General features: G+C 40.5%; 1 protein-coding gene across 2 annotated transcripts in view; it reads left to right on the forward strand.

The window, feature by feature from the left end:
• Positions 1–18,434, forward strand: part of LOC123761771 (uncharacterized protein DDB_G0283697-like) — a 58,661-nt gene that overhangs the window by 15,357 nt on the left and 24,870 nt on the right. The window lies entirely within an intron of this gene.

Consider the following 18,434-nt stretch of genomic DNA (forward strand, 5'->3'; position numbering starts at 1 on the left):
GCCCCGTAGGGTCAGGAACCTGTACATCAGTTGAGTGACAGTTGAGAGGCGGGACCAAAGAGCCAGAGCTCAACCCCCGCAAACACAAATAGGTGAGTACATACATACATACATACATACATACATACATACATACATACATACATACATAGATTCGTTCCTCTCAATGTTTGCCGACGATGCAAAAATTATGAGGAGGATTGAAACAGAGGATGATAGTAGGAGGCTACAAGATGACCTGGATAGACTGAGTGAATGGTCCAACAAATGGCTGTTGAAGTTCAACCCGAGTAAATGCAAAGTAATGAAACTAGGCAGTGGAAACACGAGGCCAGGCACAGGATACAGAATAGGAGATGAAGTACTTAATGAAACAGACAGAGAGAAAGATCTAGGAGTTGATATCACACCAAACCTGTCTCCTGAAGCCCACATAAAGAGAATAACGTCTGCGGCATATGCGAGGCTGGCTAACATCAGAACGGCGTTCAGGAACCTGTGTAAGGAATCATTCAGAATCTTGTACACCACATATGTAAGACCAATCCTGGAGTATGCGGCCCCAGCATGGAGCCCGTACCTTGTCAAGCACAAGACGAAGCTGGAAAAAGTCCAAAGGTATGCTACTAGACTAGTCCCAGAACTAAGAGGCATGAGTTATGAGGAAAGGCTGCGGGAAATGCACCTCACGACACTGGAAGACAGAAGAGTAAGGGGGGACATGATCACAACCTACAAAATCCTCAGGGGAATCGACCGGGTAAACAAGGACGAACTTTTCAACACTGGTGGGACGCGAACAAGGGGACACAGGTGGAAGCTGAGTACCCAAATGAGCCACAGAGACGTTAGAAAGAACTTTTTCAGTGTCAGAGTAGTTAGCAAATGGAATGCATTAGGAAGTGATGTGGTGGAGGCTGACTCCATTCACAGTTTCAAATGTAGATATGATAGAGCCCAATAGGCTCAGGAATCTGTACACCAGTTGATTGACGGTTGAGAGGCGGGACCAAAGAGCCAGAGCTCAACCCCCGCAAGCACAATTAGGTGAGTACAATTAGGTGAGTACATACATACATACATACATACATACATACATACATACATACATACATACATACATACATACATACAGACCTGTCCCCTGCAACCCATATCAAGAGGATAACAACAGCGGCATATGCCAGGCTGGCCAACATAAGAACGGCATTCAGAAACTTGTGTAAAGAATCATTCAGAACTTTGTATACCACATATGTCAGGCCAATCCTGGAGTATGCAGCCCCAGCATGGAGTCCATATCTAGTCAAGGATAAGACTAAACTGGAAAAGGTTCCAAGGTTTGCCACCAGACTAGTACCCGAGCTGAGAGGTATGAGCTACAAGGAGAGGCTACGGGAATTAAACCTCACTTCGCTGGAAGACAGAAGAGTTAGGGGGGACATGACCACCACATTCAAGATTCTCAGAGGAATTGATAGGGTAGATAAAGACAGGCTATTTAACACAAGGGGAACACGCACTAAGGGACACAGGTGGAAACTGAGTGCCCAAATGAGCCACAGAGATATTAGAACGAACTTTTTTAGTGTCAGAGTGGTTGACAAATGGAATGCATTAGGAAGTGATGTGGTGGAGGCTGACTCCATACACAGTTTCAAGTGTAGATATCATAGAGCCCAATAGGCTCAGGAACCTGTACACCAGTTAATTGACGGTTGACAGGCAGGACCAAAGAGCCAGAGCTCAACCCCCGCAAGCACAATTAGGTGAGTACAATTTGGTGGGTACATACATACATACATACATACATACATACATACATACATACATACATACATACATACATACATACATACATACATACATACATATATTCATACATACATACATACATACATACATACATACATACATACATACATACATACATACATACATACATACATACATACATACATTAGGAAGTGATGTGGTGGAGGCTGACTCCATACACAGTTTCAAGTGTAGATATGATAGAGCCCAATAGGCTCAGGAACCTGTACACCAGTTGATTGACAGTTGAGAGGCGGGACCAAAGAGCCAGAGCTCAACCCCCGCAAGCACAACTAGGTGAGTACTAGGTGAATACATACATACATATGTAAGTTTGTACGTATGCATGTATGTATTGCTGGAGGTACATATGTATGGCTGAAAAGATGGATGTATATTGTGTGTGGCACACGTATTTATGTATGTATGTATGTATGTATGTATGTATGTATGTATGTATGTATGTATGTATGTATGTATGTATGTATGTATGTATGTGTGTGTGTGTATGTATGTATGTATGTATGTATGTATGTATGTATGTATGTATGTATGTATGTATGTATGCATACATACCATAAAATAGTTCATACTATACATTCTTCATACATACATACTTCAGTGTATGTATGTATGTATGTATGTATGTATGTATGTATGTATGTATGTATGTATGTATGTATGTATGTATGTATGTATGGATGGATGGATGTATATATGTACTCACCTAATTGTGCTTGCGGGGGTTGAGCTCTGGCTCTTTGGTCCCGCCTCTCAACCGTCAATCAACAGGTGTACAGATTCCTGAGCCTACTGGGCTCTATCATATCTACATATGAAACAGTGTATGGAGTCAGCCTCCACCACATCACTTCCAAGTGCATTCCATTTACTAACTACTCTGACACTGAAAAAGTTCTTTCTAATGTCTCTGTTGTTCATTTGGGTACTCAGCTTCCACCTGTGTCCCCTAGTGCGTGTGCCACCCGTGTTAAATAATCCATCCTTGTCCACCCTGTCAATTCCCATGAGAATTTTGTATGTGGTGATCATGTCTCCCCTAGCTCTTCTGTCTTTCAGCGACGTGAGGTGCAGTTCACGTAGTCTGTCCTCATAACTCATGCCTCTTAGTTCTGGGACTAGCCTTTTGGCACACTTCTGAACTTTTTCCAGCTTCGTCTTGTGCTTGACTAGATACGGACACCATGCTGGAGCTGCATACTCCAGGATTGGTCTTACTTATGTGGTATACAAGATTCTGAAGGATTCCTTACACAGGTTTTTGAAAGCAGTTCTGATGTTAGTCAGCCTCGCATAGGCCGCTGATGTTATTATTTTGATGTGGGTTTCGGGAGACAGGTTTGGCGTGATATCAACTCCCAGATCTTTCTCTCTGTCCGTTTCGTGAAGGACTTCATCTCCCATTCGGTATCCAGTGACTGGCCTCCTAGTTCCTCCTCCTAGTTTCATTACCTTACATTTACTTGGGTTGAACTTTAGTAGCCATTTGTCGGACCATTCCTTCAGTTTGACTAGGTCGCCTTGTAGCCTCATACTATCCTCCTCTGTCCTGATCCTCCTCATAATTTTTGCATCATCAGCAAACATCGAGAGGAACGAGTCAATTCCTTCTGGGAGATCATTAATTACGTATATGAGAAACAGTATAGGTCCAAGGACTGATCCCTGTGGGACTCCACTGGTGACTCCCCGCCACTCCGAGACCTCACCCCTCACGGCGACTCGCTGTGTCCTGTTGCTTAGGTACTCCTGTATCCAGTGGAATACCTTCCCTTTCACTCCTGCCTGCGTCTCCAGTTTGTGCACTAGTCTCTTATGTGGTACTGTGCCAAAAGCTTTCTGGCAGTCCAGATATATGCAGTCTGCCCAGCCCTCTCTCTCTTGCCTGATTTGTGTTGCCTGGTTATAGAACTCAATTAATCCTGTTAGGCATGATCTGCCATCTCTGAACCCCATGTTGATGTTATGTTACAAAGTTCTTTTGCTCCAGATGTTTCACTAGCTTTTTTCGCACAGTCTTTTCCGTCGTCTTGCTTGGAATGCAAGTTAGGGACACTGGCCTGTAGTTCAGTGACTCCTGCCTATCACCCTTCTTATATATTGAGACTACTTTGGCTGTCTTCCAAATTTTTGGCAGTTCACCTGTTACCAGTGACTTGTTGTACACCATGGAGAGTGGTAGGCACAGAGCTTCTGCTCCTTCCTTTAGAATCCATGGTGAGATTCCATCTGGGCCTATAGCCTTTGTCATGTCCAAATCTAGCAGATGCTTCCTCACCTCCCCACTGATAATCACAAACTCCTCTAGTGGTGTCTGGGTTGATATTCCCTTCGTTATCTCCGGGACTTCTCTTTGCTCTGAGGTGAAGACTTCCTGGAATTTCTTATTGAGTTCTACACACACACTTCCTTGTTGTTTGTAGTGACTCTTTCTGCCCCTCTCCTCAGTTTCATTACCTGTTCTTTCACTGTTGTTTTCCTCTTGATGTGGCAATGCAGCAGTTTGGGTTAAGTCTTTGCCTTGCTCACTATGTCATTTTCATATTGCCTCTCTACTTCTCTTCTCACCCTGACGTATTCATTCCTGGCGCTCTGGTACCTTTCTCTGCTCTCTAGTGTTCTGTTATTCCTATAGTTTCTCCACGCCTTTTTACTTAGTTGCTTTGCTAGCTGGCAACTCTGATTAAACCTTGGGTTTCTTCTCATCTCCATTTCATTGTTTTCCTTTTGGACTGGGACGAACTTGTCAGTTGCCTCCTTACACTTCCGTGTGATCATGTCCATCATGTCTTGAACCGTCTTTCCTCTGAGCACTGTTTCCCAAGCTATTTAAGTTAGGATTTTTCTCATCTCCTCATAGTTTCTCTTCCGGAATGCCGCCCTCTTGTTTTCTGGTCCCTTCCTTGAGTACATTAACCCTTCTTTGACCAGATATTCAAACAACAGTACATTGTGATCACTCATACCCACTGGGGCTACAAAACCATTTTCCCTTATGTCTGAATCGTTCAGAGTGAATACTAGGTCAAGTCTTGCTGGTTCATCATTGCCTCTCATTCTCGTGGGACCCTTGACATGCTGACTTAAAAAGTTTCTAGTCGTCACCTCTAGCAATTCCGCTCTCCACGTTTCCTCACCTCCACGTAGTTCTCTGTTTTCCCAGTCTATCCTTCCAAGGGGTCCACTATCACTCAAAACATGATGAGCAGATGGGATCGGTTTCTACAGGCAGCAGCGGCTGCTCTCTCCATGGTAATGTTAACTGCCATATTGTTTCTGTCATAATCTTGCCTGGGTCGTCTATCATTTGGTGGTGGGTTATATATCACTGCTACTACTACTCTTGGTCCTCCCATCATCATGGTGCCTGTTATGAAGTCACTGAACTCTTCACAGCCCATAATAACCATCTCCTCGAAACTCCATTCCTTTCTCATCAGTAGAGCCACTCCGCTTATTCCCCTTCCTTCCCCCTCTTTCCTTATTACAGTGTAGTCCTGGGGAAACACCACATTCGTTATGATTCCTGAGAGTTTTGTTTCTGTGAGTCCAATTACATCTGGGGTCTACTTCTTGTGTTCTTTCCCTAAGTTCACTTGCCTTGTTTGTAATCCCATCTATGTTCGTGTACATGACCTTGAAGCTGACTCTTTTCTGTCCCTTCTCAGTTTCTATTGATTCCACTGGAGTTGGGGGGCAAGGGATGTCTGGGATAGGTAAGCCTAGGAAGGAGGACCTGGGGGAGTCTGGGGTGTGAGAGGTTTGGAACAATCTGGAACAGATTGTTCCAAACCTGGGGACACGCGGGGACAGACCCCCCCCTCGTGATGCGGGGACAGACCCCTCCTCGTGATGCGGGGACAGACCCCCCGCATCACGAGAGGGGGTCTGTCGTGATGCGGCTGAGGGGGTCCGAGGTTGATAGGTTAGTTGGGATATGTGATGGGGGAGCTGGAGGGGCATGTGGTGGGAGGTCACGGGTTGGGGTATGCAGGGTAGACTGGGGTGGGTTGACAGGGGGAATTTGGGAGGGAAGGGGAGCCTGGAGAGGGGGTGGCATATGTGGCATTCTTCCAAGAAAGGGAGTGGGAAATGAATGGATATCGAGGGCACTTGGTGTCAATTGCCGGCTGGAAAGATATTGCAAATCAAATGCAATATCTTTCATAGACAACTGGGAAAACTTCTATGGAAGAAATGAAATGTATGCAGAAATGTATGCAGCTCTCGATAGATGGGGTGCATCTATCGAGGGCTGGGGTTGTTGCTGTTGCGAACTCGTTGGAACCAGTGGTTAGAGGTGTTTGTTTGGGTTTAAACTGTTAGTAGATAGTGGTATGGGAATTGATTTGGAGGGAGGAGGTAATAAAAGTATGTGTTCGTGGGAGAAAAGAATTGGCAAAATAATCAGGGAAAGAGAAGGGCCTCAAAATAACAATTCACTTAGGATATATTACACTAACAGTAGAAGTCTAAGAAATAAATTTAATGAATTAAATGCTCTTGTCTGCACAGAAAAAATAGATATTATTGCACTTACCGAAACGTGGATGAACGTAGACAATAGAGAACTATTAGCTGAATATCAGATAAATGGATTTAAACTATTTCACTCAGATAGATATATTAGACGAGGAGGGGGAGTAGCCATATATGTTAGGGACAAGTTGAAATGTAGTCTCAAAGAGGGAATCAAAACTGAGCCACACACAGAAACTATTTGGATAGAATTAAACGAAAAAGCAAATAATATTATAATAGGAGTTATATATAGGCCACCAAATTTAGACAGAATGGAAGCAAAGCATCTATGGAATGAAATATCTAGAGCATCTAGATCTAAAAGTATTTATGTCATGGGTGACTTTAATTTTAGTGGAATAAACTGGTGAACAAAACAGGGAATAGTGAAGCAGAAGATTTTCTAGAATTAATTGACGATTGCTTTCTTACGCAACACATAAAGGAACCAACGCGGGAAAATAATATTTTAGATTTAGTGTTAACTAACAGGGAAACACAAATTAATGACATCGAAATAGGGAGTGAGCTAGGGAACAGTGATCACAAAGAAATCAGATTTAGCATAGAATGGAATAGACCTGTAGGAGAAAATTCTGTTAAAGTGCCAGATTTTCGAAAAGCTGATTTTAATAGCCTAAGAAATTTTTTGGGTCAAATAGATTGGAAAGTCTTGGGTATGGGGTGTCGGCCGGTCTTAAAGCGAGACATGAACCCAGCGATAGGTGACGTAAAAGGGGATTTCGATGTGGATTCAATATATAACTTATTTAAGAATATTCTAAACAAAGCACAGGAACGTAGTATACCATACAAATTGAATAGATCGTATACTAATGACGCAAAGTGGATAATAAATAATTTAAAGAACCTTATAGGTAAAAAGAGAGCTTGGTACAAAAGGATTAAGAATGGGGAACATAAGAACATAAGAACAAAGGTAACTGCAGAAGGCCTATTGGCCCATACGAGGCAGCTCCTATTCTATAACCACCCAATCCCACTCATATACTTGTCCAACCCGTGCTTGAAACAATCGAGGGACCCCACCTCCACAATGTTACGCGGCAATTGGTTCCACAAATCAACAACCCTGTTACTGAACCAGTATTTACCCAAGTCTTTCCTAAATCTAAACTTATCCAATTTATATCCATTGTTTCGTGTTCTGTCCTGTGTTGATACTTTTAATACCCTATTAATATCCCCCCGGTTATGTCCATTCATCCACTTGTAAACCTCTATCATGTCACCCCTAACTCTTCGCCTTTCCAGTGAATGCAACTTAAGCTTTGTTAATCTTTCTTCATATGAAAGATTTCTAATTTGGGGAATTAACTTAGTCATCCTACGCTGGACACGTTCAAGTGAATTTATATCCATTCTATAATATGGCGACCAAAACTGAACTGCATAATCTAAATGGGGCCTAACTAGAGCAAGATATAGCTTGAGAACCACACCAGGTGTCTTGTTACTAACGCTGCGATTAATAAATCCAAGTGTCCGATTTGCCTTATTACGAACATTTATGCATTGATCCTTTTGTTTTAAATTCTTACTAATCATAACTCCCAGATCCCTTTCGCAATCCGACTTCGCAATCACAACACCATCTAGCTCGTATCTTGTAACTCTATCATCATTACCTAACCTCAGAACTTTACATTTATCAGCATTAAACTGCATCTGCCAATCCTTTGACCATTTCAAAACCCTATCTAGATCAACTTGAAGTGATAGTGAGTCCTCCTCCGAATTAATTTCCCTACCGATTTTCGTATCATCGGCAAATTTGCAAATGTTGCTACTCAAACCTGAATCTAAATCATTTATATATATTATAAACAACAGAGGTCCCAGGACAGAGCCTTGAGGCACTCCACTTACAACATTTTCCCACTCTGACTTGATTCCATTTATACTAACTCTCTGTTTCCTTTGGTATAGCCATGCCCTAATCCAGCTTAATATAGCACCCCCAATACCATGAGACTCTATTTTTTTAATCAGTCTTTCATGTGGCACTGTATCAAAAGCTTTGCTAAAGTCAAGGTACACAACATCGCAATCCTTACCACTATCAACTGCCTCAACAATGCTAGAATAAAAAGATAACAAATTTGTTAAACATGAACGGCCATTTATAAAACCATGTTGCGACTCAATTATTAATTTATGTTTTTCAAGATGAAGACGAATTTTATTTGCTATTATAGATTCGAGTAACTTTCCCACAATAGACGTTAGGCTAATTGGTCGATAGTTAGACGCAAGTGATCTATCTCCTTTCTTAAAAACTGGTATCACATTAGCAACTTTCCAAAACTCTGGCACTCTGCCTGACTCTATTGATTTATTAAATATGGTTGACAGTGGGTCACAAAGCTCCTCTTTGCATTCTTTAAGCACCCTAGCAAACACTTCATCCGGCCCTGGGGATTTGTTTGGTTTGAGTTTTACTATTTGTTTAAGAACATCCTCCCTGGTAACTGCTAAACTCGTCAACCTGTCCTCGTCCCCACCCACATAGACTTGTTCGGCTGAAGGCATATTGTTAAGTTCCTCTTTAGTAAATACAGATACAAAATATTTATTAAAAATACTACTCATCTCTTCATCACTATCTGTTATTTGACCTGTCTCAGTTTTTAATGGACCTATCCTTTCCCTAGTCTTAGTACGATATAACTGAAAAAACCCTTTAGGATTTGTCTTTGCTTGCCCTGCTATGCGAACTTCATAGTTTCTTTTTGCTTTCCTTATCTCTTTTTTAACATTTCTAACCAGTTGTACGAATTCCTGTTCTAAAGTGACCTCCCCATTTTTAATCCTTTTGTACCAAGCTCTCTTTTTACCTATAAGGTTCTTCAAATTCTTTGTTATCCACTTTGGGTCATTAGTATACGATCTATTCAATTTGTATGGTATACTACGTTCCTGTGCTTTGTTTAGAATATTCTTAAATAAGTTATATATTGAATCCACATCGAAATCCCCATTTAAGTCACCTATCGCTGGGTTCATGTCTCGCTCCAAGACCGGCCCACACCCCATACCCAAGCCTTTCCAATCAATTTGACCCAAAAAATTTCTTAGGCTATTAAAATCAGCTTTTCGAAAATCTGGCACTTTAACAGAATTTTCTCCTACTGGTCTATTCCATTCTATGCTAAATCTGATTTCTTTGTGATCACTGCTCCCTAGCTCACTCCCTATTTCGATGTCATTAATTTGCGTTTCCCTGTTAGTTAACACTAAATCTAAAATATTATTTTCCCGTGTTGGTTCCTTAATGTGTTGCGTAAGAAAGCAATCGTCAATTAATTCTAGAAAATCTTCTGCTTCACTATTCCCTGTTTTGTTCAACCAGTTTATTCCGCTAAAATTAAAGTCACCCATGACATAAATACTGTTAGATCTAGATGCTCTAGATATTTCATCCCATAGATGCTTTGCTTCCATTCTGTCTAAATTTGGTGGCCTATATATTACTCCTATTATAATATTATTAGCTTTTTCGTTTAATTCAATCCAAATAGTTTCTGTGTGTGGCTCTGTTTTGATTCCCTCTTTGAGACTGCATTTCAAATTGTCCCTAACATATATGGCTACTCCACCTCCTCGTCTAATATATCTATCTGTGTGAAATAGTTTAAATCCATATATTTGATATTCAGCTAATAGTTCTCTATTTTCTACATTCATCCACGTTTCGGTAAGTGCAATAATATCTATTTTTTCTGTGCAGACAAGAGCATTTAATTCGTTAATTTTATTTCTTAGACTTCTACTGTTAGTGTAATAAGAACATAAGAACATAAGAACAAAGGTAACTGCAGAAGGCCTATTGGCCCATACGAGGCAGCTCCTATTCTATAACCACCCAATCCCACTCATATACTTGTCCAACCCGTGCTTGAAACAATCGAGGGACCCCACCTCCACAATGTTACGCGGCAATTGGTTCCACAAATCAACAACCCTGTTACTGAACCAGTATTTACCCAAGTCTTTCCTAAATCTAAACTTATCTAATTTATATCCATTGTTTCGTGTTCTGTCCTGTGTTGATACTTTTAATACCCTATTAATATCCCCCCGGTTATGTCCATTCATCCACTTGTAAACCTCTATCATGTCACCCCTAACTCTTCGCCTTTCCAGTGAATGCAACTTAAGCTTTGTTAATCTTTCTTCATATGAAAGATTTCTAATTTGGGGAATTAACTTAGTCATCCTACGCTGGACACGTTCAAGTGAATTTATATCCATTCTATAATATGGCGACCAAAACTGAACTGCATAATCTAAATGGGGCCTAACTAGAGCAAGATATAGCTTGAGAACCACACCAGGTGTCTTGTTACTAACGCTGCGATTAATAAATCCAAGTGTCCGATTTGCCTTATTACGAACATTTATGCATTGATCCTTTTGTTTTAAATTCTTACTAATCATAACTCCCAGATCCCTTTCGCAATCCGACTTCGCAATCACAACACCATCTAGCTCGTATCTTGTAACTCTATCATCATTACCTAACCTCAGAACTTTACATTTATCAGCATTAAACTGCATCTGCCAATCCTTTGACCATTTCAAAACCCTATCTAGATCAACTTGAAGTGATAGTGAGTCCTCCTCCGAATTAATTTCCCTACCGATTTTCGTATCATCGGCAAATTTGCAAATGTTGCTACTCAAACCTGAATCTAAATCATTTATATATATTATAAACAACAGAGGTCCCAGGACAGAGCCTTGAGGCACTCCACTTACAACATTTTCCCACTCTGACTTGATTCCATTTATACTAACTCTCTGTTTCCTTTGGTATAGCCATGCCCTAATCCAGCTTAATATAGCACCCCCAACACAATGAGACTCTATTTTTTTAATCAGTCTTTCATGTGGCACTGTATCAAAAGCTTTGCTAAAGTCAAGGTATACAACATCGCAATCCTTACCACTATCAACTGCCTCAACAATGCTAGAATAAAAAGATAACAAATTTGTTAAACATGAACGGCCATTTATAAAACCATGTTGCGACTCAATTATTAATTTATGTTTTTCAAGATGAAGACGAATTTTATTTGCTATTATAGATTCGAGTAACTTTCCCACAATAGACGTTAGGCTAATTGGTCGATAGTTAGACGCAAGTGATCTATCTCCTTTCTTAAAAACTGGTATCACATTAGCAACTTTCCAAAACTCTGGCACTCTGCCTGACTCTATTGATTTATTAAATATGGTTGACAGTGGGTCACAAAGCTCCTCTTTGCATTCTTTAAGCACCCTAGCAATATACCCTAAGTGAATTGTTATTTTGCGGACCTTCTCTTTCCCTGATCGTTTTGCCAATTCCTTTCTCCCACAAACACATACTTTTATTACCTCCTTCCTCCAAATCAATTCCCATACCTCTATCTACTAACAGTTTAAACCCAAACAAACACCTCTAACCACTTCTTCTAGCGAGTTCGCAACAGCAACAACCCCAGCTCTCGATAGATGCACCCCATCACGAGCATACATTTCATTTCTTCCATAGAAGTGTTCCCAGTTGTCTATGAAAGATATTGCATTTGATTTGCAATATCTTTCCAGCCGGCAATTGACACCAAGTGCCCTCGATATCCATTCATTTCCCACTCCCTTTCTTGGAAGAATGCCACATATGATCGGGATTCCTCCCTTGCTCCTAACTAACTCTATGGCTGTTTTATACCTCTGAATCAGTTCCTCACTCCTGACTCGACCAACATCATTTCCTCCCACGCTAATGCAAATAATGGGATTGTTCCCATTACCAGCCATAATATCATTCATGTTGTTTATAATATCACCAATGCCAGCTCCGGGATAGCAAACCCTTAACCTGTTCCCCCTATCTCTAGCACAAAACGTTCTATCCAAATACCTTATCTGGGAATCTCCCACAACTAATGTTTGCTTAGGTACTTCCTTTACTTTCTGAGGGGCCTGCGCTTCCTTTCTCTTCGTTGCTTTCCCTTTTGCGCGATCCACAGTCTCTCCACAGCACTCGTCCTCCAAAACGTCAAATGAATTTGAAGTTGCTATGGCGTTTGAAGGCGGCTTTATCAAAGTCTTCTTAAGGCCCCTGTCTTTCGCAACTCTCCAAGACGAGGTCCCTTTACTGCTGGTCTCCTCCTTCGTTACTTCTCGTTGTTCTTTAAGCTGACGCACCTCCTCCCGCAGAGAGTCCAACTCTGTCCTCAGGGCTCCCACTAGAGTCACCAGGTCCTTCACTACAACTTCCATATTTGCTATGATAATATAACAACACTCAGGAGCTCCGATTAACACAACCTCTCACTCTCACTGGGAAGTCAGGTTAGAACAGGAATTCATACAATGGGTTAGAAATGTTAAAAAAGAGATTAGGAAAGCAAAAAGAAACTATGAGCAGCAGCAGAAACTATAAGGCAGCTCCTATTTATAACCACCCAATCCCACTCATATACATGTCCAACCCGCGCTTGAAACAATCGAGGGACCCCACCTCCACAATGTTACGCGACAATTAAGAAACATAAGAAGAAACATAAGAACAAAGGCAACTGCAGAAGGCCTATTGACCCATACGAGGCAGCTCCTATTTATAACCACCCAATCCCACTCATATACTTGTCCAACCCGCGCTTGACACAATCGAGGGACCCCACCTCCAGCACGTTATGCGGTAATTGGTTCCACAAATCAACAACCCTGTTACTGAACCAGTATTTACCCAAGTCTTTCCTAAATCTAAACTTATCCAATTTATATCCATTCTTTCGTGTTCTGTCTTGTGTTAATACTTTCAATACCCTATTAATATCCCCTTTGTTATGTCTATTCACCCACTTGTAAACCTTTATCATGTCACCCCTAACTCTTCGCCTTTCCAGTGAATGCAACTTAAGCTTAATTAATCTTTCTTCATATGAAAGATTTCTAATTTGGGGAATTACCTTAATCATCCTACGCTGGACACGTTCAAGTGAATTTATATCCATTCTATAATATGGCGACCAAAACTGAACTGCATAATCTAAATGGGGCCTAACTAGAGCAAGATATAGCTTGAGAACCACACCAGGAGTCTTGTTACTAACGCTGCGATTAATAAATCCAAGTGTCCGATTTGCCTTATTACGAACATTTATGCATTGATCCTTTTGTTTTATATTCTTACTAATCATAACTCCCAGACCCCTTTCGCAATCCGACATCGCAATCTCAACACCATCTAGCTCGTATCTTGTAACTCTATCATCATTACAATTGGTTCCACAAATCAACAAATCTGTTACTGAACCAGTATTTACCCAAGTCTTTCCTAAATCTAAACTTATCCAATTTATACCCATTGTTTCGTGTTCTGTCTTGTGTTGATACTTTTAATACCCTATTAATATCCCCTTTGTTATGTCCATTCACCCACTTGTAAACCTCTATCATGTCACCCCTAACTCTTCGCCTTTCCAGTGAATGCAACTTAAGCTTTGTTAATCTTTCTTCATATGAAAGATTTCTAATTTGGGGAATTAACTTAGTCATCCTACGCTGGACACGTTCAAGTGAATTTATATCCATTCTATAATATGGCGACCAAAACTGAACTGCATAATCTAAATGGGGCCTAACTAGAGCAAGATATAGCTTGAGAACCACACCAGGTGTCTTGTTACTAACGCTGTGATTAATAAATCCAAGTGTCCGATTTGCCTTATTACGAACATTTATGCATTGATCCTTTTGTTTTAAATTCTTACTAATCATAACTCCCAGATCCCTTTCGCAATCCGACTTCGCAATCTCAACACCATCTAGCTCGTATCTTGTAACTCTATCATCATTACCTAGCCTCAGAACTTTACATTTATCAGCATTAAACTGCATTTGCCAATCCTTTGACCATTTCAAAACCCTATCTAGATCAACTTGAAGTGATAGTGAGTCCTCCTCCGAATTAATTTCCCTACCGATTTTCGTATCATCGGCAAATTTGCAAATGTTGCTACTCAAACCTGAATCTAAATCATTTATATATATTATGAACAACAGAGGTCCCAGGACAGAGCCTTGAGGCACTCCACTTACAGCATTTTCCCACTCTGACTTGACTCCATTTATACTAACTCTTTGTTTCCTTTGGTATAGCCATGCCCTAATCCAGCCTAATATAGCACCCCCAATACCATGAGACTCTATCTTTTTAAATACCCTAAGTGAATTGTTATTTTGAGGCCCTTGTCTTTCCCTAATAATTTTGCCAATTCCTTTCTCCTCCAAACACATACTTTTATTATCTCCTTCCTCCAAATCAGTTCCCATACCTCTATCTACTAACAGTTTAAACCCAAACAAACACCTCTAACCACTTCTTCCAACGAGTTCGCAACAGCAACAACCCCAGCCCTCGATAGATGCACCCCATCACGAGCATACATTTCATTTCTTCCATAGAAGTGTTTCCAGTTGTCTATGAAAGATATTGCATTTGATTTGCAATATCTTTCCAGCCGGCAATTGACACCAAGTGCCCTCGACATCCAATCATTTCCCACTCCCTTTCTTGGAAGAATGCCACATATGATCGGGATTCCTCCCTTGCTCCTAACTAATTCAATGGCTGTCCTGAATCTCTGTATTAGTTCCTCACTCCTAACTCACCCAACAAAGTCAGACCAACAAAGAACAAAGTTTGTTCTTAGAGTTGTTCTCTAAGCTATCTTCGAGCATAAAGCAAACTTTCTAAGACATGAACAAATCCACAAGGGCCGTGACAAGGGTTCGAACCTACGTCCGAGAGGATCCCAGACATAAGAACATAAGAAAAAAGGTAACTGTAGAAGGCCTATTGGCCCATACGAGGCAGCTCCTATTCTATAACCACCCAATCCCACTCAAATACTTGTCCAACCCGCGCTTGAAACAATCGAGGGACACCACCTCCACCACGTTACGCGGCAATTGGTTCCACAAATCAACAACCCTGTTACTGAACCAGTATTTACCCAAGTCTTTCCTAAATCTAAACTTATCCAATTTATACCCATTGTTTCGTGTTCTGTCTTGTGTTGATATTTTTTATACCCTATTAATATCCCCCCTGTTATGTCCATTCATCCACTTGTAAACCTCTATCATGTCATCCCTAACTCTTCGCCTTTCCAGTGAATGCAACTTAAGCTTTGTTAATCTTTTTTTTCAGTTATATCGTACTAAGACTAGGGAAAGGATAGGTCCATTAAAAACTGAGACAGGTCAAATAACAGATAGTGATGAAGAGATGAGTAGTATTTTTAATAAATATTTTGTATCTGTATTTACTAAAGAGGAACTTAACAATATGCCTTCAGCCGAACAAGTCTATGTGGGTGGGGACGAGGACAGGTTGACGAGTTTAGCAGTTACCAGGGAGGATGTTCTTAAACAAATAGTAAAACTCAAACCAAACAAATCCCCAGGGCCGGATGAAGTGTTTGCCAGGGTGCTTAAAGAATGCAAAGAGGAGCTTTGTGACCCACTGTCAACCATATTTAATAAATCAATAGAGTCAGGCAGAGTGCCAGAGTTTTGGAAAGTTGCTAATGTGATACCAGTTTTTAAGAAAGGAGATAGATCACTTGCGTCTAACTATCGACCAATTAGCCTAACGTCTATTGTGGGAAAGTTACTTGAATCTATAATAGCAAATAAAATTCGTCTTCATCTTGAAAAACATAAATTAATAATTGAGTCGCAACATGGTTTTATAAATGGCCGTTCATGTTTAACAAATTTGTTATCTTTTATTCTAGCATTGTTGAGGCAGTTGATAGTGGTAAGGATTGCGATGTTGTATACCTTGACTTTAGCAAAGCTTTTGATACAGTGCCACATGAAAGACTGATTAAAAAGATAGAGTCTCATGGTATTGGGGGTGCTATATTAAGCTGGATTAGGGCATGGCTATACCAAAGGAAACAGAGAGTTAGTATAAATGGAATCAAGTCAGAGTGGGAAAATGTTGTAAGTGGAGTGCCTCAAGGCTCTGTCCTGGGACCTCTGTTGTTTATAATATATATAAATGATTTAGATTCAGGTTTGAGTAGCAACATTTGCAAATTTGCCGATGATACGAAAATCGGTAGGGAAATTAATTCGGAGGAGGACTCACTATCACTTCAAGTTGATCTAGATAGGGTTTTGAGATGGTCAAAGGATTGGCAGATGCAGTTTAATGCTGATAAATGTAAAGTTCTGAGGTTAGGTAATGATGATAGAGTTACAAGATACGAGCTAGATGGTGTTGTGATTGCGAAGTCGGATTGCGAAAGGGATCTGGGAGTTATGATTAGTAAGAATTTAAAACAAAAGGATCAATGCATAAATGTTCGTAATAAGGCAAATCGGACACTTGGATTTATTAATCGCAGCGTTAGTAACAAGACACCTGGTGTGGTTCTCAAGCTATATCTTGCTCTAGTTAGGCCCCATTTAGATTATGCAGTTCAGTTTTGGTCGCCATATTATAGAATGGATATAAATTCACTTGAACGTGTCCAGCGTAGGATGACTAAGTTAATTCCCCAAATTAGAAATCTTTCATATGAAGAAAGATTAACAAAGCTTAAGTTGCATTCACTGGAAAGGCGAAGAGTTAGGGGTGACATGATAGAGGTTTACAAGTGGATGAATGGACATAACCGGGGGGATATTAATAGGGTATTAAAAGTATCAACACAGGACAGAACACGAAACAATGGGTATAAATTGGATAAGTTTAGATTTAGGAAAGACTTGGGTAAATACTGGTTCAGTAACAGGGTTGTTGATTTGTGGAACCAATTGCCGCGTAACATTGTGGAGGTGGGGTCCCTCGATTGTTTCAAGCACGGGTTGGACAAGTATATGAGTGGGATTGGGTGGTTATAGAATAGGAGCTGCCTCGTATGGGCCAATAGGCCTTCTGCAGTTACCTTTGTTCTTATGTTCTTATGAGTGGGATTGGGTGGTTATAGAATAGGAGCTGCCTCGTATGGGCCAATAGGCCTTCTGCAGTTACCTTTGTTCTTATGTTCTTATGTTCTTAAAGAGGAACTTAACAATATGCCTTCAGCCGAACAAGTCTATGTGGGTGGGGACGAGGACAGGTTGACGAGTTTAGAAGTTACCAGGGAGGATGTTCTTAAACAAATAGTAAAACTCAAACCAAACAAATCCCCAGGGCCGGATGAAGTGTTTGCCAGTTTGCTTAAAGAATGCAAAGAGGAGCTTTGTGACCCACTGTCAACCATATTTAATAAATCAATAGAGTCAGGCAGAGTGCCAGAGTTTTGGAAAGTTGTTAATGTGATACCAGTTTTTAAGAAAGGAGATCTAACTATCGACCAATTAGCCTAACGTCTATTGTGGGAAAGTTACTCGAATCTATAATAGCAAATGAAATTCGTCTTCATCTTGAAAAACATAAATTAATAATTGAGTCTCAACATGGTTTTATAAATGGCCGTTCATGTTTAACAAATTTGTTATCTTTTTATTCTAGCATAGTTGAGGCAGTTGATAGTGGTAAGGATTGTGTTGTTGTGTACCTTGACTTTAGCAAAGCTTTTGATACAGTGCCACATGAAAGACTGATTAAAAAGATAGTCTCATGGTATTGGGGGTGCTATATTAAGCTGGATTAGGGCATGGCTATACCAAACATTTGCAAATTTGCCGATGATACGAAAATCGGTAGGGAAATTAATTCGGAGGAGGACTCACTATCACTTCAAGTTGATCTACATAGGGTTTTGAAATGGTCAAAGGATTGGCAGATGCAGTTTAATGCTGATAAATGTAAAGTTCTGAGGTTAGGTAATGATGATAGAGTTACAAGATACGAGCTAGATGGTGTTGTGATTGCGAAGTCGGATTGCGAAAGGGATCTGGGAGTTATGATTAGTAAGAATTTAAAACAAAAGGATCAATGCATAAATGTTCGTAATAAGGCAAATCGGACACTTGGATTTATAAAGAAGAACTTAACAATATGCCTTCAGCCGAACAAGTCTATGTGGGTGGGGACGAGG

Source organism: Procambarus clarkii, chromosome 5 (assembly GCF_040958095.1).
Source record: "Procambarus clarkii isolate CNS0578487 chromosome 5, FALCON_Pclarkii_2.0, whole genome shotgun sequence".
NCBI lineage: Eukaryota > Metazoa > Arthropoda > Malacostraca > Decapoda > Cambaridae > Procambarus > Procambarus clarkii.